Here is a 27,227-nt window from a genome sequence, read left to right on the forward strand (position 1 = left end):
ACAACAGCTAATTGATTTTAAAACAAGAACGGAAATGAAAATAATGAATGTCATACATTTAGAAATAACACAAAGAAAAAGTGCTCCAAACAACGACGGAAATGAAAATAATGAATGTCGGATATTAATTACCGTCATCTAAAGAGAGCATTAAAGGCAACTTTGTTCCAGAAACTGTCATGACAGCTCTTCTGAACATCGGTTAGACAAAAACAAATGACGTCTTCGAGAGTACATACGTCAAGGAGTGTTATAAAAGTGTCTTTTAAAAGGCCAACCACGTCAAATTCTATACACTTACCGACGTGGTAAGTGACATAACAACGTCGGAAAATTAGACTCGTGTGACGTATTGATAAGATTAACCACGACCGTTATTTTACATTAACCGCTGTTCAAACTGTGATCCACAGCGTTTTATTTTAGGTTCATGCCGTCAAAATTACTGTTAATGTCTGTGGTAAAGACCAGGGTCGTGGTTAGCTATTTTTCCGTCGGTGCCCAATAAATCTCTACCATCTTAAGGACTTCATACGTCAGTGGTTTTAAAAAAGTGTCATCTAAATTTGTCCAAGTGACTTTTTTTATCATTTAAACGTCAGTTCTCGCAATTACCGAACGTGGAATAAGTTAAACAAGTCTTTGTTTTCCTTTTTAGTGACGTGGAAGATATTATATGCGATGGTCATTCTACATCTATGTCGTGGTTAATGCATTGTACGTAGGTTACTTTATGAGTCTTGACATGTAATATTCTATACACGTTTGTTCTTTTCTGTAAGTGTCGTCTACCATTGTGGAATATTTCTTTTTCTTATTTTTTTTGCATTTTAATATATTTTAGACGTCAATTTTTTTATTTTGTGAACGTAGTATATGTTAACCACGATGGTTTTTGTGTTTTACACGACGGTAGTTTTTCAAATAGAGATGTGGATAACGTTTTTTACATCGGTTTGTATGAAGTTCTTGACATGTAATAATGTTTAGAGGTCTCTATTTTCCTAAAACCGTTGTCTAAGTTTGTCGAAGTTTTCCTTTTTTGCTATTTATATAGTAATTAGACGTCGATTTTTAATTTATTGTGGCGTTGTATGCTTTCTCACCTATTTTTCGTGCTCTAACTGATGGTTGGGTACGAATTGATCGATTTCTAGCGTAGGTAACTCAATTTGTAACTCAAAGTTTGGCCGGATTTTGGGTTGAAATTTTGGCCACTTCTGGCCATTTTTCGAGTTAGAATAAAAGTGGCTCCAATCGTTGTTCTGAACCTAGGGTAGGAAGCTTGGCCAGCGGTTTGGAGGTTTTCCGGCCGCCGGAAATTTATCAAGCTACCCACGCACTGCCAGCTCGTGTGGCGGCGCGTGGGCAGGGTGGTGGAGCTATATTCCACCCTAAAATGTTCGGATTCCAATTTGGATATCATTTGAGCATCAAACAGATTACGCCTATTGTGCAATTCCCGGGTTCGATATGTTCAGACCTTTGGATCAAACTCAAATTCACGTATGTTATACCCCGTATTTCTATGATCATGTAGGATTTGACGGGTCGTGAATCGGAGTCCCGGATACTCTGAAATTGGGAACCCTAGGGTTAAATAACCTTAACCGTCCGATCGTCCGATTTGGACCAAACTTGCAGGGCATGGTTATTAAATTATATAGTACCTATAGAAACTCTCGGATTGACAATTGGAGGTCGTGGACCCCATGGGGTCCCAGGTTGACTGATAGGGAAATTTATCGCTTATCGAGTCTTGGGTCTTTTTAGACCGTTTCAATCATGGGAAATATATATGTGGGCATAGGAATGACCTTAAACAAGGTGTACATGCTTTTAGAAGCCGGGGGTCAGGGTTTTCAATTAAATAATTATGTTGAGCTATTTTATTAATTAAATATTTGTAATGGTTTAAATAGGTACTCGGGCTCCATCGGACCCGCAGGAGGGACCCTCGAAGGGTCAAGCTAGCTCAGATGCTCAATGAGTGGACTTTTATTTTATAAATGATTTTATGCAATTGAATTTCATTATTTGATCTTGAATAAGTTTTATTGACTGTGGCTTTCCTAGCATGATTTGTTGGATTTAAATATTTATATTTATATGCTGCCAAGTTGAAATTTCTAAAAGGGTATGGAAAGTAAGAATTGAGATAATTATCGGATTGAATGGCAGCAGGATTTAGGGATAATTAAGAAATAGTTTTATAAATATTAATATTTTTCAGAAATATATATTTATTTTAAACCACCATAGGTACCCAGGAATTATAAAAATGTTGCCTTGGTATAAATGTTGCCTCGGTATAAAAGTTGCCTCGGAATGAAGGTTGCCTCAGATAAAAATTGTTGCCTTCGGTATAGTCAGCGTGCTTGACTTTTGCCCCACGAGTTTTAGGGATATTCAGACCGTGTGGAGCTAGGAATGCAGATCAGGTTGACCAAATGTCTTCTTAGTCCAGCGAGGATTGCGGCTCGGTTGACTTTGTGTACCCAAGGCCTACGAGGACGTGTAGCTTTGGTGGCACGAGGAATTGACGGAAAATAAGGGAATTGACCGAAAATAAAGGAATTGACGGAAATATAATGGGTACACCTAGGTGGAAGGAAATTATTTCCTTTTTGATGTTTTCCTTTGGTTTGTTGAAATGTTGAATGATTGGATGTTTATATATGCATGCTTTATTTTCTAACTGATTTTACGAAGGGGTTAGTATGTTCATGTACTATTTTCTAAAACTTTATTTTTGTCCACTCACATTTTTTAATGTTTTGCGCCCCCAGGCATTAGATGTGCATCAGAGTGCCACCACATGGCAGATATCCCGCTTCATCCATTCTTTCCACTATGTAGGATTTCTTTTGTAATTATACTATTTTATTGTAAATTCTAAACTAGTTGCTCTAATATTGCCCTAGGTTTCCATTTGGCCTGAGGCTGTTTAGTTTGGTTGAACTGTTTGGATGTAAATTGAATGCATGCTGGGAGTTGGGATACGTATATATATGCTTTGTTGACAGGTTGAAATTTTGGGAAACAAGCAAATTACAAGGGAGACTCTTGCTGAACTTTCGGCAAAAGTCGAACTTGTAATAAACTTTGAATTTTAGCTAGAAGGGAAATTTAGTCATTTGTGCTCGACACCCGCCAGGTGTCGGACACGCACAGGGTTCGGCTCGGATTCCAAAGTGGAATTTGGGTTGGGTCCTGTCAACTTGGTATCAGAGCATTAGGTTTAAATTTCTGTAGACTTTGCACCTTGTGTGCATTTCTGTTTCAATGAATTCATGTTTCTTGTGACAGAATCATGGACCCTAACGTGGTGGCACTCATAGGGGAACTTGACATTCGTCCCGACTTCGAGGACTGGATCCTTCTCCTGAGCCGGAAAATCCTCTTATTCTGGGTCTGGAGGAGCCATACCGGTGATGCCCACTCTACCGATTGATCCAAATTTTCAGCAAACATTGGAGTTATTGACTTAGGCTTTATCCAGAACTGGGCAGTCCAGAGATTCATCCTTGAGTTATGCTGACCAGGCCCGAAGAATTGGGGCCGTAGAGTTTGATGGTGATGGTGATCCTTCTGTAGCAGAAGAGTGGATAGAAAAGATGGAAAGGATCATGGATGTGATGGATATTCCACAGGAGCGCAGAGTGGTCCTAGCCACTTTCTTTCTGTCCAGAAATGCCAGACATTGGTGAGAGTCCCTCAGGAGCCGGTATCAGGATCCGTCAGCTATCACATGGTCAGAATTTCGGGTTGCTTTTGATGAGCAATTCTACCCACTAATCTATCAGCATATGAAGATGGAGGAATTCCTACAGTTGGAACATGGTAGCATGACAGTATTGGAATATGAGAAAAAATTTAATGTGTTGTCCAAGTACTGTGCACCACTTGTGGCGGATGAGAGGAAGAAGTATCAGTTGTTCACTAGAGGATTGAAGGCCTCCATCCGAGACATCGTGATTGGACACCGTCTGATTAATTTCGAAGAAATGGTGATGTCTGCTTCATTGATTGAGAATCGTCAGATGATGGTCTGGGGGCGTAGTGATTTCCGCATACGCCAATATGACATGGGTGGTCCCAACCAGGGGTCATCCAAAAGAGATAGTTATAGCTCCGGATCATCCAGTGGCCGCAACCAGGGAGGTTTTCGTGTTGGAGTCAGCTCCAGCGGAGGGTCCAACCAGAGTAGGAGTTTTGGACCCCGTTCTGGAGGTAGTACAGCCAGAGGTTCTGGGAGACAGCTGCAGCCAGTTTTCAGTGGGAAGAATTGCTCCCAGTGTGCTTTGTGTGACAGGTACCATACCGGTCCCTGTCAGCATGGCGCCACTAGATGCTATCACTGTGGTCGATCTGGGCATTTTCGGAGGGAGTGCCCGATGCTTCTACAGGGTAGAAAGACTACTGATGGGCCAACCCAGGGGATCGGTGCACAAAGCAGAGTACAAGGTACATCATAATTTGTGAGGACCTTGTCTAGTGGTGGGGCCCAGACCAGTATGGCTAGTAGAGGTGGTAGTCAGCAGAGGGTACGTGGAGGTTAGGAGTATATAACATGTCTCAACATGAGGCACAGGCGTCACCTCATGTGATCACTACTACAATAAAATTAATAGACAATGGTTTTTAGCCGTTGTTGAAAGTCTTCTAAAACCGTTGAGGTTAGGAGTGTCGTCTTTTCTACCTATTTATGACAATGGTAAAAAACTGTTGTAATATGTCACTTTCAACAACGGTTTTTAAGGAAAATCGTTGTGAATTCTCATATGGCCATTTCAACAACGGTTTTGCTCATTAACTATTGTAGTACTACTACAAAAAAGGCAAAAGACGACGGGAATTCACCGTCGTTAAATCGACCAACATCTTTTCCAAAGTAAAACCACGACGGTAAATCATCGTCGTTGTTATAACAAACAACGTCATTAACAAAAAACAACCAACGTCTGTATACTGAAAAATGAGCCAAAAAATTGTCAAGGATAAGAATAGACGACCTATTTTATACCAAAAACGTCATGTGAATAAATACAATACGTCTTTAAATAAATAAAATACGACGTTATTCAAACATACTACGTCCCATCTATTTATATAACCGTCGTGAAATGATTTTTTCACTTCGTTTTTTCCATTAATATTGACGTGGAAATAGCAGTTAGGGTAATTACTTACGACACATGTATTTATATAAACGACGTTATAAATAAAAACAACGTCGTCCACAACTAAAAGAAAACCGTGTTTCAGAATTTATACGTCATCTTTAAACACAAAACCGTCGTCTAATAATTTTGAAACGGCACAAATTTCCAGTCGATCGCCGTATAAATTTATATTAACGACATGATCTGAAAATAAACGACGTGGAAAATATGTTAGGCTCATGACTTACAACATATTTATTTCTATAAATGACGTAGTATTTTATATACAACGTCGTGATCATGTAAAAGACAGCCGTGTTTCTAAATTTATACGTCGTCTTTACCAAAATAATAGTCGTCTAATCTATCTGACATAAGAATAAAAAAGAGACGCGGATAATCCCATATAATGTTGTTTTTGTAAAGGAACGACGTCCAAATATCATTTTACGTCGACAAATTTACCTCTGGATTTCAAATAACGTCGTGAATTGTTTTTTTTTTCACTTCGTTTATGACATAAAAAGCGACGCGGTAAAATTTTAAGACGACGATTTTTGACGTGTTACGGACGAGTTCATGATCTAAGACGTCGTCTTTTGTAATGTTCAGGTTCGATATCTCGCCTTTTAGACGTCGGTATTATGGTACTGGAGTCGTGTTATTTGTAATTACATGTCGGCTCTTTATGCTTCTCCGACGTGATATCGTTAATAACTGTTTCACAATACCGTCGTCTTTCTTCAATTTTACTTCGCTTTTAGACATCGGTAAATACAATGCCGACGTTGAATGATCCAAAACATCGTTTTTTATTGACAATTTTATGAAAACAGACGTATGTTTTTCACAGTTTATGAGGACCGTCGTTTTATAATACTGAACCAGTATTTTATGTACTGATTGTTTTGAACCTGCATAATGAAAGTGAAGAAAACACATTACAATTTATTACAAAATTAATGTCATACAGTAGTGCTGTTTAGGGCATAAGTAATTTCGTAAATTACAAGAGCATCATTCAATCCATATATCTTCACACCCATCTCAAATATTTTGACTCCCAAACTCACCCACCAGTTCATCAAATGTGTCAACATTTGGCATCCCTCAAGTAAATGGCTCACACTCAATTCTCACATCACCTGAGACATCATCACCAATAACATCATTATATTCTCTATTAGGCATTGATAACACTACCGACCAACCACGATGCATCGGGTCGTCAACAAAAAATACTTGTTTGACTTGAGAAGAAAAAACAAATCGGTCATTCCTATGTCCAATTTTACTCAAATCTACAAAGGTAAATCCAAGTTCATCGACTACAAGGCCAGAAGTACTATCTATCCAACCACACTGAAAGACTAGGATTGTAAACTTTTGGTAGTCAAGGTCCCAAATTTCTTGAATGACACCATAAAAACCCATATTTGAGAGAATTGGGTTTTTATCCTTGGCACTACCAACTTGCATGGTATGTGCAAGTAAATAAACTCCACTATTTTGAACTGTCCGCACATCATCTTGTGCCTTGATGTTAAATTTAACACCTTTAATAAGATAGCTCCTATATAATGGCACTGCCATGTTTGGACCAGCTGCTAACCACCTTAAATTTTCTGATACGCCATGATTGTCTCCCTCATTAAGTTCACTTTGAACCTGCAAATTAATCATATCTTAATTCAATCTAACATAGAATGAAGAAAATTAAAAGTCCAATATGTTATTGAATAACATATACCTTGAAGCGTAGCCATTGAATGAAAGTGCTATTGTGCTTATCTTGCAGCCACTTTGTTCTCTTTCTAAATTTTGGATAAGCGGCCTTGATGTGGATCATATGTTCCCTACATGACATGAAAAATTCAAGCATTACGGTCCCAAACATATAAGATAAACATAAGGAATAATTTAAAATGGAAACTTAAAGAATAAAACTCATACTCGATATAAGGTAAGACTTCCTCCGTATTCTTCAAGACATATAGATGTGCTTGGTTCAACAAGTCCCGATCGACTAAGCTCACTGTGCAACCTGATAATGGCTTTGAAACTCCTATCTTCTGACTTGATGGCACTCCAATTGTACTAATATCAGATAAATGTTCAGTGCAAAATTCTATAGCTTCTTCAGCTATATAACGCTCAGCAATGCCCAACCTTTGGGATGAGTACGGTTCTGAACATACCCCTTTAGAACTTTCATATATCTTTCGAACGGATACATCCATCTAAAATATACTGGCCCACATAGACGAACTTCTCTGACAAGATGTACTACTAGATGAACCATGATATCGAAGAATGAAGGTGGAAAGTATTTTTCAAGCAAACACAAAGTAACTACTACATCTTCTTCCAACTTATCTAGCTTGGAAACATCAACCATCTTTGCACATATAGCATTGAAGAAGAAGCACAAACGAGTTATTGCATACCTTGCAGGCTTCTCCAAAATAGAACGAATTGCCACAGGGAGCAATTGTTGCGTTAAGGTATGACAATCATGTGATTTAAGGCCAAGAAGTCTTGAATCTTGTAAAGATACAAGATTTTTTATATTTGAAGAATAACCTTCAGGGACCTTCATACCATAGAAAAAATTGCAAACCGCTCTCTTCGCTGCTCTTGACAAATTCCAAGGCCCTGGAGGCAAACGAGTACGTCTTTCTCCATACTCGGGTTGCAAATCAGTTTTGACCCCCATGTTCAATAAATCTAACCGAGCAGCAATCCCATCTTTATTTTTTCCAGGAATCTCCAGCAATGTACCAATGATACTATTACAAACATTCTTCTCAATGTGCATAACATCTAGGACATGCCTCACTGGAAGGTATTTCCAATACTCAAGATCAAAGAATTTTGACTTCTTCTTCCAACAAACTCTGTCACCATCATTTTCACCTCCACCTCCCCCTTTTTTCGAGCCCCATATGTAATTAATATCTTCAACCATATGTAGTACTTCTTCTCCCGTTAATGGCTCCAGAGGCGTGCCATATTCAGGTTTCCCATTAAAAGCTGCACGTTGCCTCCTATATGGATGATTGATTGGTAATCATTTTCTATGCCCAATGTAACAAATTTTGTAGCCATTTTTCAACCTGTGACTAGGTGTATCATCGCCGCATATTGGACAAGCTTTATATCCTTTAACAACACAGCCAAATAAGTTTCCATAGGCGGGAAAATCATTAATTGTCCACAGTAATGCAGCTCTGAGTGTAAAGTATTCTCCTATGTGTGCATCATACACTCCTCTAATCCCATCCTACAAAGATTTTAAATCATTAATCAAAGGCTCCATGTAGACGTCTATATCATTTCCGGGTTGTTTAGGATCTGAAATCGATAAAGTCAACATCATGAACTTTCGTTTCAAGCACAGCCATGGTGGGAGATTATATGTAATTAAGATAACTGGCCAGCAACTATATCTGCTACTTAGAGAACTGTGGGGATTGAATCCATCAGATGAAAGAGCCAATCTCAAGTTTCTCGGCTCATTACCAAACTCAGGCCATTTATCATCAACAAGTTTTTAAGATGGGGAATCCGCCGGATGAGACATCTGACCGTCAATTGATTTTCTAGCAGCATGCCAAGTCAAATTCTTACCTGTCTCATGTGATTGAAACATCCTTTTAAACCTTGGAATTGGAGGAAAATACCACACCACTTTCGCTGCCACACCCTCTTTCAAGAACCCATCTTTGGTTTCCTTCCACCTTGAGATACCACAAGTAGGATAATTAGTTGAATCTTCATACTCCTTCCTATACAAGATGCAATCATTGGGGCATGCGTGGATTTTCTCATAACTCAGCCCCAATGCACACAAAGTCTTTTTTGCCTCATACACAGAGGCTGGTATTGTATTTCCTTCTGGAAGCAACTCGCCCTGAAGTATCAATAATTCTGTAAAACATACATCACTCATCCCATGTTTTGCCTTCAAATTATACAACTTCACTAATGCCGATAACTTGGTGTACTTTCTACAACCAGGGAACAATGGTTGATCTCCATCCCCAATCACATTAGCAAACTCATAAGGATCTTCTCCAAAATCACCAAAATCATTATCATCCATCTCTATTTCTTCAGACACAAAACTGTACCTACTATGGTCATCATCTTCTTCAACATTTCTACTAGCATTAGTAGTTGCTTCCCAAGGTTCTCTATGAAATCTCCAATTCTTATAGCTTTGGTCAACTCCATTAAAGTATAAGTGATCCCTTATAATTCCAACCCCAAACAATTTCAAATTCACACATTTAACACATGGACAACGGATATGCATTGTAGTTAGAAGATTTTCTACAGAAAATTGCAAAAATGCTTCCACCCCTAACTCATATGCCTTCGATCTTCTATCCGAGTGCATCCATGACTTATCCATCTCCGACACTATATCCTATTATCTATAATAAGGTGAAAAGACAAGCAATGACCATCACTATTGCAGATTATATAAGGTTTTAATAGCAAGTAATATAGTATACAGACGACGATTTTTTAAACAACAACAGACGTATTACACATATATAGACGACGGGTTTTAAAAAAACGTCATCTAATGCTAGCAAAAACAGAGGCCAGTGAACTTGAACCACGACGGTAGTTAAAAAATGCGTCGTGGTATAAAAATACAGACGACGGTTTGTTAAAAAACTGTCGTCGTATGCATAAAAAAGATATCGAAATCCAAGTTTATTTTCAAGAACCCAAAATATATTCAGAACACAACATATACATTAATTTTTATGTTGGGTATTAAGAACACGTATACTAAGCATGAAAACATTAAATCCATTCCCGATTCATAATAACAGAGAGTGATTAAAAGATCGGACAACATTAAATCCATTCCCGATTCATGATGAAAACATTAAACATTAAATCCATTAACCCATACCTCCGACAACATTAAAAAATCACAAAACCCTTTATCACAGAACTGAATATCATTCAATGAATTTACAAGCATGAGATTAGGGTTTGTACTTATAGGTAGGCAGAGCTCATAGATTATGGCCATCTTGGATTCGACGGAGTTGTAAACTTGGCCAACTTGGATTCGACGGAGAGCCCAACTTTGAATTAGAGTTGAAGTGAGAGAGCGGAGCGAAATGTTTTAGATCACAGACTATGGCCAACTTGGTTCAAGGTTACAAGTATAAGAGTTAGGGCGAAATCTGAAAATTTTAGGTCGCGGTGAAATTTTTAAAAAGCGCGCTCTTTAAAAAACATCGACGGAAAAAAAACCAACCGTCGTTAAAGTTTCAACCTAAACATGATGCGTATTTAAAAAATGACGTCTTTGTAAATATCCTTACGACGCAAAAACAAACTACTGTCGTTAAAATGTCAAAAGAAATATGACGCCTATTAAAATAATTGGGTTGTGGTATCTCCATACGACGTAAAAAAAACATACGTATTAGAAAATTAAATAGACAAATATACCCTAAACCCTAATAAATAAAACCTAAATTATATATATTTTTATAAAATATAATTTTTCAAAAGGGATTAGGGTTTTATGGCCTAAAATATCTCGTCCATAAAACCCTAAACCCTAATCCCTTTTCTAAATTTATTTCAACCCTAAACCCTAAACCCTAAACCATTAAAGTATAAGTGATGTTTGACTCATGAAAACATTTTTCTTTTTGGTGGTCATTTTAAATTTGTATAAGAATAAAATATTATTAATAAAACCCACAAACCACGTCGGCGTTAAGAAATAAAAGACGTTGTAAATCATAATAAACGACTTACTTTTAAAACAAACGTCGTTTAAAGGTCAAACCATGGCCATTTTTACACAGAAAACGACGTACAAACCATATTCCACGAGCTAAACTCTTAATTTCTCGCCGTCTAATATCAACCAAACGACGTCGTCTATAGAACCAAGAGCGTCGTTTGAAATACCTTTTACGTCTCTTTTTTAAAATTTATGACGTTGTTATGTGTGTACAACGTCATTTTAAAGAAACGACGGTTTAGAAAAGCGCTCTCCGTAAATCATCGACGGAAAACAAAAAAACCGTTGTTAAAAATAAAAATAAACCTGACGCTTATTACATCTAAACCCTAAACCCTAAACCCTAAACCATAAAAAATAAACCCTAAATTATATATATAGTTTTAAATAATTTTAGAAAAGGGTTTATGGTTTTACGGCCTAATATATATTAACCCAAAATAAACCTTTATCCCCCTAAACCCTAAACCCCAAAAATAAACTTTTATCCCCCTAAACCCTAAACCCTAAACCATTAAAGTATAAGTGATGTTGTGACTCATGAAAACATTTTTCTTTTTGGTGGTCATTTTAAATTTGTATAACTCAAACTTAATTTTTTAAAGCTTAAGGGGGAAGAAAATATCTCAATGACTTCATAGGAGTTGACGTTGCATTTTTTTGGATTTATTTTAAATTTATTATGAATATTTCGATTTAAATAGAATAAAATATTATTAATAAAACCCACAAACCACGTCGGCGTTAAGAAATTAAAGACGTAGTAACTCATAATAAACGACTTACTTTTAAAACAAACGTCGTTTAAAGGTCAAACCATGGCCATTTTTACACAGAAAACGACGTACAAACCATATTCCACGACCTAAACTCTTAACTTCTCGCTGTCTAATATCAACCAAACGACGTCGTCTATAGAACTAACAGCGTCGTTTGAAATACCTTTTACGTCTCTTTTTTAAAAACTATGACGTTGTTATGCGTGTACAACGTCCTTTTGAAGAAACGACGGTTTAGAAAGTGCCCTTGGGTTTTTCACAACATGAAAACCTCAACAAATTTCGTTCAGCATGATCTTGGGTTTTCAAAACATGAAAACCTCAACAAATTTAAAGGGAGGTTGACGGTGCATTTTTTTGATATATTTTAAATTTATTATGAATATTTTGAATTTAATAGATATAAAGACGACGGTGTTCGATATAATTATGTCGTTGCAAGTTTTATTACACGTCGGTCATGCAATTTCCTTTTTTTTTAAATAATGAAAACCTATTTGAAATTCATAGGGAAAAAAAGAATGTACATTTTACAGCAAATTTGCACAAAAACTTGTCTAATTCTAACCAATTTTGTACAAAAACTTGTCTAATTCTAACAAAATTTGTACATTTTATAAAAATGTTTAAGTATTCTAAAAATTCTCTACTCCATATGAACACAAACAAACTCTGCCCATTCTTTCCTAACTTCTTCAATGGCTTCTTGGGGATATGGCGCTTGATCCTTTCCCTTCGCAAACTGCAATCCATAAACAATGATTATTCTAACAGAAGACGCTATTTTTCATTTACCGACGTAGTATATATATTCAATGACGGTATTTTTAATTTACTGTCGTTGATAATACAAAAAACAACATAAAATAAATCTGAAAATTTTCTTCTTACCGTCTTCTCAAATTCCAGGGAAGTATCCTTTATGATGTCTCTCATAAAGTGCATGACATAATACCTGCATTCTACACTGCTTGGTTGCTTTGGTGTGCCGGACAGAGTTTTCCAAAGAGGTGCTTTACGGCCTACTCTGCCTATGTGTATATTATACATTTTTAGAGCACTGTTCACTATGTTTTTCCCGTCCTCATCCACAACTCGATTTCTAGGCAGTGGATCCAGAAAATAGACGGTCTCCTTCTTTGCTCTCACAATGATCAAGACCCAATGACGGCAGCCCAAAATAAATATAAAGGTTAAACAGTTTTATATGCAGAGCATCATACAAACAAAATCCTGTTTTTTGTTTGGAGACTAACCCTGGATTGTAAGGCATCAGGAAAATCTGTTCACCATCTGTTTTTTGAAGTCGATTGGCTACGACACGTGATCTTTCAGTTAATGAACCAGCGTCGGCACTAACTAGAGTAGGGTCGATAAAGCCAACCATGTTCACCATATTTGCAGTTTTCAATTAATCAAATAGGCACCTAAATATATGAAATGAAACCATGAGTGTTTTCTTTTTCAACATAAAGGAGAGTGTGAAATGAATATTTGATAAGGACAAACCTCATATATACTGCAACCACAGTAGCCCCAATTTCTTCCATGCCAGCAAACTGTGTAATATCTTTATGCAAGACGAAGGTAGTACGATCTATGCCAAACACCTCCTTCTCAATTGTAAAGGTCATAGTCTTCTCCTGAGGCTTTAGTGTCGTTTCCGCATAACTACAAAGGGATTGTAAAGAAGATGGCAACTCCAGCTTTGAATAATCTGGTACTTTAGTATTCTGTTTGAAGAAATAAAGCAACATAAAGTGACGTGGTAAATAAATAAACACGACGGTTTAAATAACAAACCGTCATATGAAAATAAGTTACATGACGGGAAAAAAAATTCCGTTGTAATGAATACGTTATTGCGTCGTATTAACAAAACCGACGTCTAATTCAAATGCAAAATTCATAGATAATGAATTTACCTTTTCAATTTGCTTTTCTCCAACACTGGATTGCTGTTTTAATAAATAAAGAGATATATATATATATATATAATAAGAAAGCTTGTACAACAATTTAAACATTCAATTAAAAAAAAACTGCCGTGGAAATTTAAAACAAACGACAGTTTAAAGAAAATATCGACGTCTGAAAATTGAAAAACAAATGAAAAATGCAAAGTGATGAGAATTTACCTTTTCATCTTTCTTTTCTTCTATCTTTTCTACATCCCCAGATTTCTGTTATAAGAAATAAGGAAATATATATAAGACATTGTACAAAAAGTAAAAAAAAATTAAAAGTAAAAAAATTAAATTAAACCGTCGTGGTACTAAATAACAGACGACGGTCTGTAAGAATTACAAACGTCTAAAATTAATTAAACGACGGTAAAGTTATGAGAATTTACCTGTTCAACTAGCTCAACTATCTCTCCTTCTATCTTTTCTACTCTCTTTTCTAAATCCCCGGATTTTTGTTTTAAGAAATAAAGAAATATATAAATGACATTGTACAAAAAGTAAAAACAAGTAAATAAACCGTCGTGGTAAAGCATAACAGAAGACGGTATGTAATAATTACAGACGTCTAAATAACATTAAATGACGGTAAATAATAAACCGTCGTCTAAATCACATAAAATTTTTCAGAAATTCATATTCCAGAGAGTACCAGCCTTTTTTAGCAGAAACACAGATAACAGCAATTGCAGAGAAAAAGAGTGAGTGAGAGAGAGAGAGAGAGAGAGAGAGAGAGAGAGATATATATATATATATATATACAGAGAGTGGGATTGAGTAAGTGAAGATAGCTTGTAAAACAAGTAAACTAAATACTACAATAACTCAATTATTTCCACCGTCGTAGTATGAAACACAAACGACGGTTTAATAAAAAATGCGTCGTGGTATAACTTTTAACACGGCGGTAAATATAAACAGAGAAACAGAGAATTCAAAGTTCAGAGACATTACCATTTCTTCCTGCTTTTCCCCATTCTTGGCAGTATCCTCCTCAAACTGTAGGGCTCTAACATCAAGTGCCCCAGAGCAGCTTGCTTTGTCCGACATTGGATTTTTGGGACTTTGCCCTTAGATTTGACCGGGGTTAGTATTCATTTTAAGCACGCTTGGATCAAAATTGGGGATGAGTTTGGAAAGCTGACTCAGCAAATTTTCCCTCTCAGCGTCTACCAATTGCTTGGTCCTAGCCTCCATCTTTAAACTCTCTTCTCTTGATCTAGCCTCCATTTTCAAAGTCTCTTCTTGAAGGACAAGTCGTACACTTTCCTTCAATTGATCGGCAAACGTTACCTTCTGTTGTCTAGGTAAATTGAAGTATTGCTTAGGGGAAATCCCAGCCCCTACCCCTCTAACTCTTCCTGGATGCTCGGGACCCAAAGCCAATGTCAACACATCATTGCTTCCTGACACAGTAAGAGTGCCTTCAGAGACTTGCTTTTGCAAATCATCCTAACACAAAGACATAATAAAAATTCAGCATAAGAAAACACACGACGGTATTTATAAAAAATCGACGTAATATAATATTTCACACGACTCAATAACATAACAATCGACGTAATATAATATTTCAGACGACGCTACCTAAATACCGATGTGGTTAATTATTAACACGACGTCAATAATAAACCATCGACGTCTTATGATATAATTACAAAAAACAGAGTAGTGATTCTAGATTCAGACCTTTAACGACGTGTTTTAAAAGATATCGACGTAGTAATATTTTTCACACGAAGCAAAAATATAACAGAAGACGTAATAAAAATTTAAAACAGAGTGAGTAGGCTTACAATTAATTTTGCTTTCTCTTCAGCCTTTGGATCCGGGATGTTACCATGTTTGTCTTCTCTAGCTTTCTTCCATAAGGTAGATCGATCAATATCTACCCCGGGCATGGTTTCCACCAACTGATCCTCCAAACCAGCATATCCTTTTCGAGACAATCGATGATTGTACTCAAGTTTCTCCCTCCTCTGTGATTGTTCTTCATGCACAGCCTCAAATTTTTCAGATAACCTTGAAGCTACAAAGGCATCCCATTGAGCTTTCTCTATGAATTTGTATGTTTCAGGGGGTTGCCTTAATTTCTCCTTCTCCTTGATGAATGGAAGGATATGAACCCTCGTTAGTGTAGACTTGAAATCCTTCCATTTCTTGGCGGCAGAAGATAGCCCCATTTTCTTGCCCCCTTGACCAACCACAAAAGCCATGTCAACGGCTTCCCAAATCTACTCTTTTATATCCTTGGATATTTGAACCCATTTCTTGTCCATAAGTTGGACTCTGGAGCGTGCCAACACACCAATGTAGGACTGCAGGCTTGATTTTTTGAAATTTTCTCTTCACAACACGGGGCATTGTGCTTATACCCCGACCTGACTTTGGCTCCTCAGAAAATGTTGCCGTGCTGCCTGGTTCTGTCTCAGCAAAAACGTAAAATATTTTCAACAGAAAAATAATTAAAAAGATTTTCAAAACAAAAACCATTGTTCAGAGAAATCAAACGTGCGATGAATATATCCTAAAAAATCAAATACAAAAAAAGAAGATAATTTTAAAAAACAACGAAGAACATTTTCACACGACACTAGGATGACTGACGAACCGTCGTGGTCTATAAATCTAACCACGTAAATAACAAGCCACCGTCGTCTTATTTAGTTGAAGTAAAAGAAACAGAGTAGTGTTCAAACTTGGAAACTTTCCGTCAATGTCTGCAAATTTTATCAAACTTGGAAAGAAAAAATGTAAAAAGATTTAAAAAAACGAAAATGATATGCGCATGCAAAACAAGAACAAAAATCATTCCACAAATGCTTACCCTTTGCATGCGATGAAAGCTTTCTCCTGGAGTTTGGTGTTTCAGTTTAGAGACGAAGATGAAGAGGAGAGGAAGATGAAAAGTTTTCTCTCAGGGATAAGCTTGAAAGTTTGAAACAGCGCTTTGAGAATGAAAAATGAGAGAAAGCTTGAAAGTTTTTCTCGGGTTTGGAAATAGTGCAAGTATGGGTCAGGTAGGCAAAAAGTTTAAAATAATAACAAACCGTTTCATAAAATGACGCTATTAATAGGATGTGCCCTAGTATGCAACATTATACGGCGCTATAGGTTAACACCGCCCTATAATATGACTTTAAACGACGTTAGGTTTTAATGAACCACCGTTTTTATATAGAATTACACGACGCATTTTTCTTCAAAAAGATGAATCACGTCATTTTCAAATTTACCCAACGACCTATACTCAATAATAACGACGTGAAAAATACATACCGCGTCATTTTAATTACGCATACCGACGTGTACCTTTTTTAATTACACAATAAATTAGTTTTCCAAAAAATGATAACGTCTTTTTTTATATAGCGTCGTTGTTAATTTATGTATACGACCTTATTTTAGGTTTAAACGACGTTTACGTTTTCATATAAACGTCGATAATTTAATATAACCGACGTGGTATATAACATTTGTTTATAAGACTTGTCTGCATCAGCCCTCTTTCTCAGCTCCTCCATCATGGGGTTCTCTGGGTTCATCTCCATGATCTTCTTGCTCGACATGTACCCAGCCATGCTGTTATCCCTCAAGGCCTGAGCCTTCTTGATTCTTTCCATGTTGGCAGTCCAGCCATATTCACCTGTCACCAAACAGCAGGGAGAGTCTATGACACGGTCAGACACCACAACCTTCTCCACTCTGTCACCCAAAACATCCTTCACAACCTTGCAGAGTCCCTCAAACTTCTCCTTCAACTCTTCCTTCTTCTTTGCCTCGTCTTCACTCTCATCAAGCTTGAGACCTTCCTTGGTGGCTGAGACAAGCTTCTTGCCCTCAAACTCCTTGTGGGCGTGAGAGTAATTGGCACATCATCCACTTCTAAAACATTGCCTTTGTGTGTTGGTTCGATTATGATGAGGAACAGAGTTCATTATGGTAATGATAAGACGAATAATGGTAAAAAATTTGTACGTCCTTAATTTAACAAACCGTCGTGGTTAGTACAATTATGCGGACAGTAGAGTTATGGATACCGTCGTAGTATAGTATAATTAATAAGTCGATAAATTTATATTTACAGTCGTGGTAACTTAATTTAAATCGGCGAATTTTTTTGTAATTAACCGTCGTAGATTTCTTTGAATTTATGCTTCGCTGACTAAGAAAATTGGGTCGTGTTTATTAATTAGTTAACACGGCGTCTTATTTTTATATCGTTGTCTTTACTTTCTACGGCGGTGATTTTATAGATGCAGTCGTTGTTTTTAGGTTCATATTTTAACTCTGAAAAATACCTTTGTAATAAGACGACGCTTTTTTAATTTGGTGCGTCGTGGTTTAAAAATATCTATACGTGTACCGGTTTTTTAGGTGTTTAAAGTATGTTTCTACGACGGGTTTCTATTACCGTCGTCTTTTAAAAAATAACGATGGTTTTTTGATCTACCGTCGTTGTTTACTGGTCGTCTTTTGCCCTTTTTGTAGTAGTGGTATAACCCTTACTACAACGGTTAATGAGCAAAACTGTTGTAGTATTAGGCTTACTACAACGGTTGTTCAAATTAACCGTTGTAAAATTGAACTTTCAACAACGGTTACTCTCAATAACCATTGTAATATGGACATTTCCACAACGGTTTTTATATCATGTGCACTTCTAACATGCCATTGCCACCTTAATATATTAAAATATTGCACTGTATCGAGCAATCTTGAGACTACTATATCTCTTTTATGTATTTGAGCTGATTATAATGTTTATGTACATTTGGAAACATAACCAATGGGCCATAGGGGGAGGGAGACAAAAGAAAGGAGGCTGCAATATTTGTATATACAATACAGGCCTTTTATTTGGTGTTATCAATAATTACCAAACTATATTTTTATTTGGTGTTATCAATATTGCAGAAAATGTCATCCAAAAATTCCAGAAATGGCACAAATATTCAAATGCAGAAAAAGAGACCAAAATTGAATTCAAGGTTTGAAGACTATACCTCGGTTTGAATGCAAAGCAAAAGTGATATCAACACTCAACTCAAAGGTTGCAAATACTTGTCAATTTTGGAGGCCAAGTCCAAAGGTTGGGCTGAAGATCTCAACTCTCAACTCAAGTGAAGGGTTTGAAGGCACAGGAGGAGCAAAGTATCTCTGTAGCCACACCACTTTTTGGTTTGTATTTTTATGCTAAAAACTACACAACAATCTCTGCAAAAGTACCAACAATTGTAAACTGTAAATCTTATGGAGTTTATTAAAGAGGGAGGCAAGGAAATTAAGAATGTATTATTTTTTGGGTTGTAAATTTTGTGGTTTAGGAAGCCCAGGTCAGTCTGAAAACTTAACTGTAAATTATAGATTAATGGGGGAAAAAAAAACAGGGGAGTGGGGGAAATGAAGTCACCTCAAAAAATGCAGTTGAAGGAGCGTATGGAAACGCATCAAATATGAACTGCTGTAGTTTTACCCCCATTGTATTTCCATGGATAGAAGGAATTTTCTTCTTAGCAAGATAGTAACTGCATTCACAATAACATGTTTGCAAAAATATCATTACAATAGCTAAAACTATGGATGAGAAACTCCAAATGCACGGTGCTGATGATGTATAAACTAAAAAACAAAAAGTATAACTTAATATCTGCATTTTACTTTGTAACTGCACCATGTGGTATGTATGACAAAAGCTAGCTCAAGTTTAAGAGAAAAAATAGATATTTTGAAGCTAGCTCAGGTCTAGACCTTGCACAATTTAGAGAAGTCCATGGAACCTTTGCCATACAAAACAGAGCCATGATAGTAATCCCAGCAGAATAGCAGAATAGAAGTGACAAATTATCTACAAAGCTTCGAAGGAAGACAGTTCTTGAAAGCCGAATAGCAGAAGATCACATTTAATCTAAATTGGTTTTGTGATGAGGCTCCTCCTTACAATTTTGTACTAAAAAACTTTCCATGTTTGAAATGTCAAGGGTTAGCTAAAACGTCCATTATTGACAACTCCAAATTCCATATATAGCAGGCTATACAACACATTATAAAAATTCAAAGCATGAAAGCAACAAATTCGCATACCAAAATAAAAGCAAAATAACCACATTTGAGAAACACAAATAATTAATTAATTAAAAATAAGGTATGGTGTCAAATCAAGAGAAGAATGCAAATTCATGCTGCCAGGGATCAAAATTGACTTGGTTAAATAAGATATGAAGCATTGGTCATATCTGAATCAAGTAAAGGAAGGGGCAAAACGGACAATTAAGATGAGAGGAGGCAGCCATCGTGATTGAGAAACAAGGAAACAATGGGAAAACAAGAGAAACATAAACAGAGAAAAGCACTCCAAAGTTCTTACCTATCAAAGCTTCAGAGTGAGTGCAACAGCCGTAGAGGGCAACAGAGATGGAAAAGCTAAGCACCTCCAGAGGAAACAAACAGAGATGGTTAACACCCAAATCACAACAGTGTCGAAATAAATTGAAACCCTAAATTTTTTTTTTCTTTACCTTTGTTGATTGAGGTAGAGCGACCGCAAGCCAACACCCAAATGGTTAGATTAAAACCCAAATCAGTAACCCTAAAATTACAACCCAAATCCCTCTAAACTAGAAGGAGGGAGGATAGAGAAAGAGACGGGAGAGGGAGGAGAGAGAGAGAGAGAGAGAGTGGAGAGAGGGAGACAAGAGAGACAGAGTCTCTCTGTCTATGGCTGTGGCGAAAGCATGGCGATGAGGTGGGAAGCAAGACCGTGGAGAGAGGTAGAAGAAGATAGAAGAGAGATAAGAGAGAATGAGAACTATCGGGCTTAAGAAAAAATGTTCACTCCGTGTTTTTTTTTTTTTAAGCTTCAATTACAACGGTTGAAACAAAAACCATTGTGGAAAGTTGTGAAAAAAAATCAGAAAACCACATACCCTAAACCACAACGCTTAAAAACCCCTTTTAACAATAGTTACGTAATAACCGTTGTGGAAGAAACAACTACAACGGTTTTGGATCCAACCATTGTGTATTCAGCGTTGTCTTTTTGAATATTTGTAGTAGTGTCGATCATAGGTATATTACCAGTCTTTGGGATTCCTGCTAGAGTTTTGATTGACCCCGGGGCTAGACACTCTTTCGTCGCACATAGTTTTGCCCACAATACGGATGTGAGACTCACGGCTCTACGTGAGAAACTTACTATTTTCATACCCATGGGAGATATCTTTACAGTTGGTGTGGTATATAGGGGTAGTATGGTTTTGGTAGGAGACGTAATTCTGGAGGCCGATCTAATTCCTTTAGATATGGTGGATTTGGATGTCATTCTAGGTATGGATTGGTTAGCCAAGCACCATGCCTTAGTGGACTCTTTTCGGAAGGAGGTCGTACTCCGTAATCCCAAACGACCCAAGGTGACGTTTTATGGTGAGCATGGAGTTCTTCCATCTTGCCTCATTTCAGCCATGATGGCGAGACGGTTGCTCAGAAAGGGATGTTCAGGGTACTTAGCTCATGTAATTGACACCCGGGATAATAGATTGAGGTTGGAAGATATTCCAGTGGTACGGGAATTTCCAGATGTGTTTCTTGAGGATCTTCCTAGGTTACCTCCTCACCGGGAGATCGAGTTCACTATTGAGCTTGTTTCAGGAACAAATCATATCTCTCAGGCACCGTATAGAATTGCACCAGATGAATTGAGGGAATTGAAGACACAGTTACAGGAGCTGGTGGACAAGGGTTTCATCTTACCCAATTTTTCACATTGGCGCGCACCAGTTTTGTTTGTAAAGAAGAAGGATGGCACCATGAGGTTGTGCATTGATTACAGGTAGTTGAATAAGGTCACTGTGCAGAATAAGTATCCGTTGCCTCGCATTGGTGATTTGTTTGATCAGTTGAAGGGTGCTAAGGTGTTTTCTAAGATTGACTTGAGGTCAAGCTATCATCAGTTGCGGATCAGAGAGGAGGATGTGCCTAGGACTGCTTTTCGGACAAGATATGGCCATTATGAATTCTTGGTGATGCCATTTGGACCAATTAATGGACCAATTGCGTTTATGGATCTCATGAATAGAGTGTTCCGAAGTTATTTGGATTGCTTTGTGATTGTGTGTGAGGAGAGCTTTAATGAACTCAAGACCAAGTTAACCATCGATGTATAGATAATTATTCACGTCCCTAATTGAAGGAATACAAACTTTATAACGTAGAAACTGTCGTGGTTAACTTATACTACATTAAATGAATAAAGAAACCGACGTCTAAAATATCAAAGACAATGAATACACACCAAAACAGACGTTGAAAGAGTATTACATGTCAGTAGTCTCACAGGACCGTCGTTTATGTGATTATCCACGACGTAATGTAGGAAGACAATGCCGTTTTAACCATATACATCTGTTTCTTGCGAGATTTGTCGTTTAAATTACACAAAGAAGCCCCTTGGACAGAGTTAGACGTCGCTCTTGCTGGAAAACAGACGTTTAAACATTTTAAAATGACACAATATTACTTAATAGCGACGTAACAAATCTTACCCACGGCTGCTCTTCTTAAAGACTAACGTTAAAAATAATATTGAAGGCGTGGACAAAAAAATTACCGACGTGGATTATATCTTCAACGTCAGTTTGAGTACAATAATGGACGTGGTTAATTCTTTCACTACATCACAAGGATCCAATTGCGTGACGTTGTAACTCCTTACTGCGTCGGTTTCTAATACATGATGACGTGGTTGTCCTTTTAAAAGTCCCTTGTTTAACCCTCCTTGATGTGTAAAATCTGAGATGTCAGCTATTTTAGACTAACCGGCATGCAGAATATCTTTCACAACAGTTAATGGAACTTATCTACCTTTATTTCAGGCTTTAGACGACGGTTTCTTTTAATCGTGGAAGTAGTGTTTAACAAAATCATCGGTTGAGACCCTCCACCGTCGTGTTATTATGAAATATACGTCGACGGTTGTTTTGTAGCCGGTCGTTGATTTTTATTTAATTTTAATAAACCGACATGTTTTCATTTTCAAATGGCAGTTTTTGTTTCTTTACGGTCTTTTTCGTTTTCTTTCCATGACGCTTAGACGTCTGTTTTTCCAATTTTTTTTATTGGACCGTCGTATTTTACACTTTTAATCCAGTTTTTTTAATTTTTGATTTGTCGCGCCCAAAGCCTGCATAATTAATGTCATACATTACAACAATCAATCAATTCATATATGTTCACACCCTTCTCTAATATTTTCACTCCCAAACTCACCCACTAGGTCATCAAATATGTCAACATTTGGTATCCCTCTAGTAAATGGCTCACACTCAATTCTAATATCACCTAGCACATCATCACCAATAACATCATTATATTCTCTATTAGGCATTGATAACACTACCAACCAACCACGATGCATTGGATCGTCAACATAAAATACTTGTTTGACTTGAGAAGCCATAACAAATTGGTCATTCCTATGTCACTGCCATGCTTGGACCAGCTGCTAGCCACCTCAAATTTTATGATACGCCATTATTCTCTTCCCCATTAAGTTCACTTTGAACCTGCAAATTAATCATATATATCTTAATTCAATCTAACATATAGAAAGGAAGAAAATTACAAGTTGAATATGTCATTCAATAACATATATACCTTAAAGTGTAGCCATTGAATGAAAGTGCTATTGTGCTTATCTTGCAGCCATTTTGTTCTCTTTCTAAATTTTGGATAAGTGGTCTTTATGTGGATCATATTTTCCCTACATTGACATGAAAAAATCAAGCATTACGGTCCCTTATATATAAGATAAACATAAGGAATAATAATATTTAAAATGGCTCCATATGAAAAATAAAATTCATACGTACTCGATATAAGGCAGGACTTCCTCCGTATTCTCCAAGACATATAGATGTGCCTGGTTCAACAAGTCCCGATCAACTAAGCTTACTGTGCAACCTGATAATAGCTTTGAAACTCCCATCTTCTGGCTTGACGGCACTCCAACTTTACTAACATCAGACAAATCCTTGGTGCGAAACTCTACAACATCTTCAGCTATATATCGCTCAGCAATGCAACCTTCAGGACAAGTATGGTTCTGAACATACCCCTTTAGCACTTTCACATATCTTTCAAATGGATACATCCATCTAAAATATACTGGCCCACATAGACGAACTTCTCTGACAAGATGTACTACTAGAAGAACCATGATATCAAACAATGAAGGGGGAAAGCACTTCTCAAGGAAACACAAAGTAACTACTACATCTTCTTCCAACTTATTTAGCTTGGAAACATCTACCGTCTTTGCACATATAGCATTAAAGAAGAAGCACAATCAAGTTATTATATACCTTGCAGGCTTCTCCAAAATAGAACGAATTGCCACAGGGAGCAAAATTGCATCAAGTATGACAATCATGAGATTTAAGTCCAAGAAGTCTTGAATCTTTTAACGATTCAAGATTTTTTTATTATTTGAAGAATAACCTTCAGGGACCTTCATACCATAGAAAGAATTGCAACCCACTCTCTTCTCTGCTCTTGACAAATTCCAAGGCCCTGGAGGCAAACGAGTATGTCTTTCCCCATACTCGGGTTGCAAATCAAGTTTGACCCCCATGTTCAATAAATCTAACCGAGCAGCAATCCCATCTTTATTTTTTCCAGGGATCTCCAGCAATGTACCAATGATACTATCGCAAACATTCTTCTCAATATGCATAACATCTAGTGTCACATCCCGGATCGGCTCTGCCGTAGCACGATATTGTCCGCTTTGGGCCCCCCCTCTCTGGCCCTCACGGTTTTGTTTTTGGGAGCTCACGACCAACTTCCCAGTGGGTCACCCATCCTGGGATTGCTCTCGCCCCCAACTCGCTTAACTTCGGAGTTCCTATAACTCCGAAGCCAGTGAGCTCCCAAAAGGCCTCGTGCTAGATTGATGCGGGCATGTACATATAAGGCACATCAACCCCCTCTCCGTTGGTCAAAGTGGGATCTTACAATCCACCCCCCTTAAGGGCCCGACGTCCTCGTTGGCACACTTGCACCACACGGCAGAGTGGCTCTGATACCAAATTGTCACATCCCGGATCGGCTCTGCCGTAGCACGATATTGTCCGCTTTGGGCCCCCCCTCTCTGGCCCTCACGGTTTTGTTTTTGGGAGCTCACGACCAACTTCCCAGTGGGTCACCCATCCTGGGATTGCTCTCGCCCCCAACTCGCTTAACTTCGGAGTTCCTATAACTCCGAAGCCAGTGAGCTCCCAAAAGGCCTCGTGCTAGATTGATGCGGGCATGTACATATAAGGCACATCAACCCCCTCTCCGTTGGTCAAAGTGGGATCTTACATCTAGGACATTCCTTACAGGAAGGTATTTCCAATACTCGAGATCAAAGATTTTTGATTTCTTCTTCCAACAAACTCTGTCACACCATCATTCTCACCAACACTTCCCCCATTTTTCGAGCCCCATATGTAATTAATATCTTCAACCATATGCAGCACTTCTTCTCTTGTTAATGGCTCGAGAGGTGTGCCATATTCAGGTTTCCCATTAAAAGCTGCTTGCTGCCTCCGATATGGATGGTTGATTGGTAACCATTTTCTATGCCCCATGTAACAAATTTTGTAGCCATTTTTCAACCTTTGACTAGGTGTATCATCGCCGAATATTAGACAAGCTTTATATCCTTTAACGACACAATCAGATAAGTTCCCATAGGCAGGAAAATCATTAATTGTTCACAGTAATACACCTCTGAGTGTAAAGTATTCTCCTATGTGTGCATCATACACTCCTCTAATCCCATCCCACAGAGATTTTAAATCATCAATCAAAGGCTTTAAGTAGAGGTCTATGTCATTTCCGGGCTGTTTATGACCGGAAATCAATAAGGTCAACATCATGAACTTTCGTTTCATATAAAGCCATCACACTACAAGAAAAATACCATATAACAACATGAATATAATGTGCGTTTAATGGGTGTTGTAAAATATACTTTTTACAACGTGCTTTTGAATGTGCGTTGCCTAAATTTTTTTTGACAATATGCAAGAGTTGCGTGTTGTTAAACGGCTATTCTACAACACACACAAGTGCGTTGCAAGTTTCACTAAAAGTCTACAACGTGCCTAGTACGTTGTGAAATTTTTATTTTTTTTTGTAAGAGAAAACATATACTAAGTGACAACAAAGTTTATGCGGGAAATTTTTTTGCAAACTCCCTCTTTTTTTTTTGGACTAAGCAAACTTGGTAATTTTTTTTTTCTGTTATGAAAACCAAGTTCAAATTGAGAAACCCATTCAGCCTTAAGCCCTCTCGCTCTCTCCTCCTCTTCCACCCCTCTCCCCCTCTCCCACCTCCCCCCTCTATCACTCCTTTGGTTTTCAGCCTATCCCTCTCAAACACCCCTTTCTCTCCCTTATTTTATTGCTATTTCATCTGTTCTAGGAAGCCCAAGCAAAGGAAGCATATGTAAGGCCCCATCCCTTTTTTCTATGGCTAACAAAAATTATAATTAACTTTTAATTTTAAATTTTTGACTATTCTCTTTTGATTTTCAACTTCCTAGGTTATTTTTGGGGTCCAATTTTGGTTTTGATTGTTATGAAGGATTTAGGGTTTTGATTGGGTTTCCAAAGGCTATTCTTTGAATTGCTCTGTGTAATATTTGTCAATCCATAGGATTTCGATTTAGGATTTGGGCATTCGCAATTCCTTCCATTCAATTTAAGGCTGAAAGTGTTTTTTTTCCTTCCTTAAGCAACTCTGATTCTATTGGGTGGGCCGAAGACACTGTTAGTGTATAAGCTATGAGCTAATTAAAGCTTAGCTTAAGCAATGCCTTGTAATCATGTGTGTATCCACTTTGGTAATTGTTGCGTAGATACAGCTGCACCAAAATGGATTCAGCTGCATCCTCAACTTGTGATACTCGCAAGTGCACGAGCCGTTCGGTAGTATAGCGTATGTAAGTGCGAGGTCGATCCCACGAGGATTGGTGATTGAATGATCCAATTCATTTTCCCTACACAAAACAGAAATGAAAAAGAAAGGAAATAAATAAAACAAGGAAGAAAGAAAATAACTAACTCAAGCAGATAAGTTCCCAAGTTCAATTAGATTAACGGATTGATTCTAGCTAAAGTATGATTAAGCCATGGTGTGTGGTCATAACCTTGTGTTCCTAATTCCCTAATTTGATCATTTGTTGTCTAACCTAAAATTAAGCATTAGGAACCCATTAAGCATAGAAGAACAATTTAAACAACCAAGCATGTATCTAATCCCTGTTGTCGAATGTCCATACATACTCTTCCTATTCATAGTTCAATTCGAATTAAAGCATGGTGTCTACTCTTAATTCAAACCAAGATAGCTAACATGCAAGCCTAAATGGTGATCAATCATTCAAACTAGCATATTAACTTATAAGCATAATGAATAAGAACATGAACCATAATTGAAACTTGGAAACTAATCAAACTTGAAACTAAAGAAAAGAATTTACATAAC

General features: G+C 37.4%; 1 pseudogene; it reads left to right on the forward strand.

The window, feature by feature from the left end:
• The first annotated feature begins 1,712 nt into the window (after positions 1-1,712).
• LOC148292834 (uncharacterized) lies at positions 1,713-4,562 on the forward strand (annotated as a pseudogene).
• The last annotated feature ends 22,665 nt before the right edge of the window (positions 4,563-27,227 follow it).

This window comes from Prunus avium, chromosome 7 (assembly GCF_965620075.1).
Source record: "Prunus avium chromosome 7, drPruAviu1.hap1.1, whole genome shotgun sequence".
In the NCBI taxonomy this organism is placed as follows: domain Eukaryota; kingdom Viridiplantae; phylum Streptophyta; class Magnoliopsida; order Rosales; family Rosaceae; genus Prunus; species Prunus avium.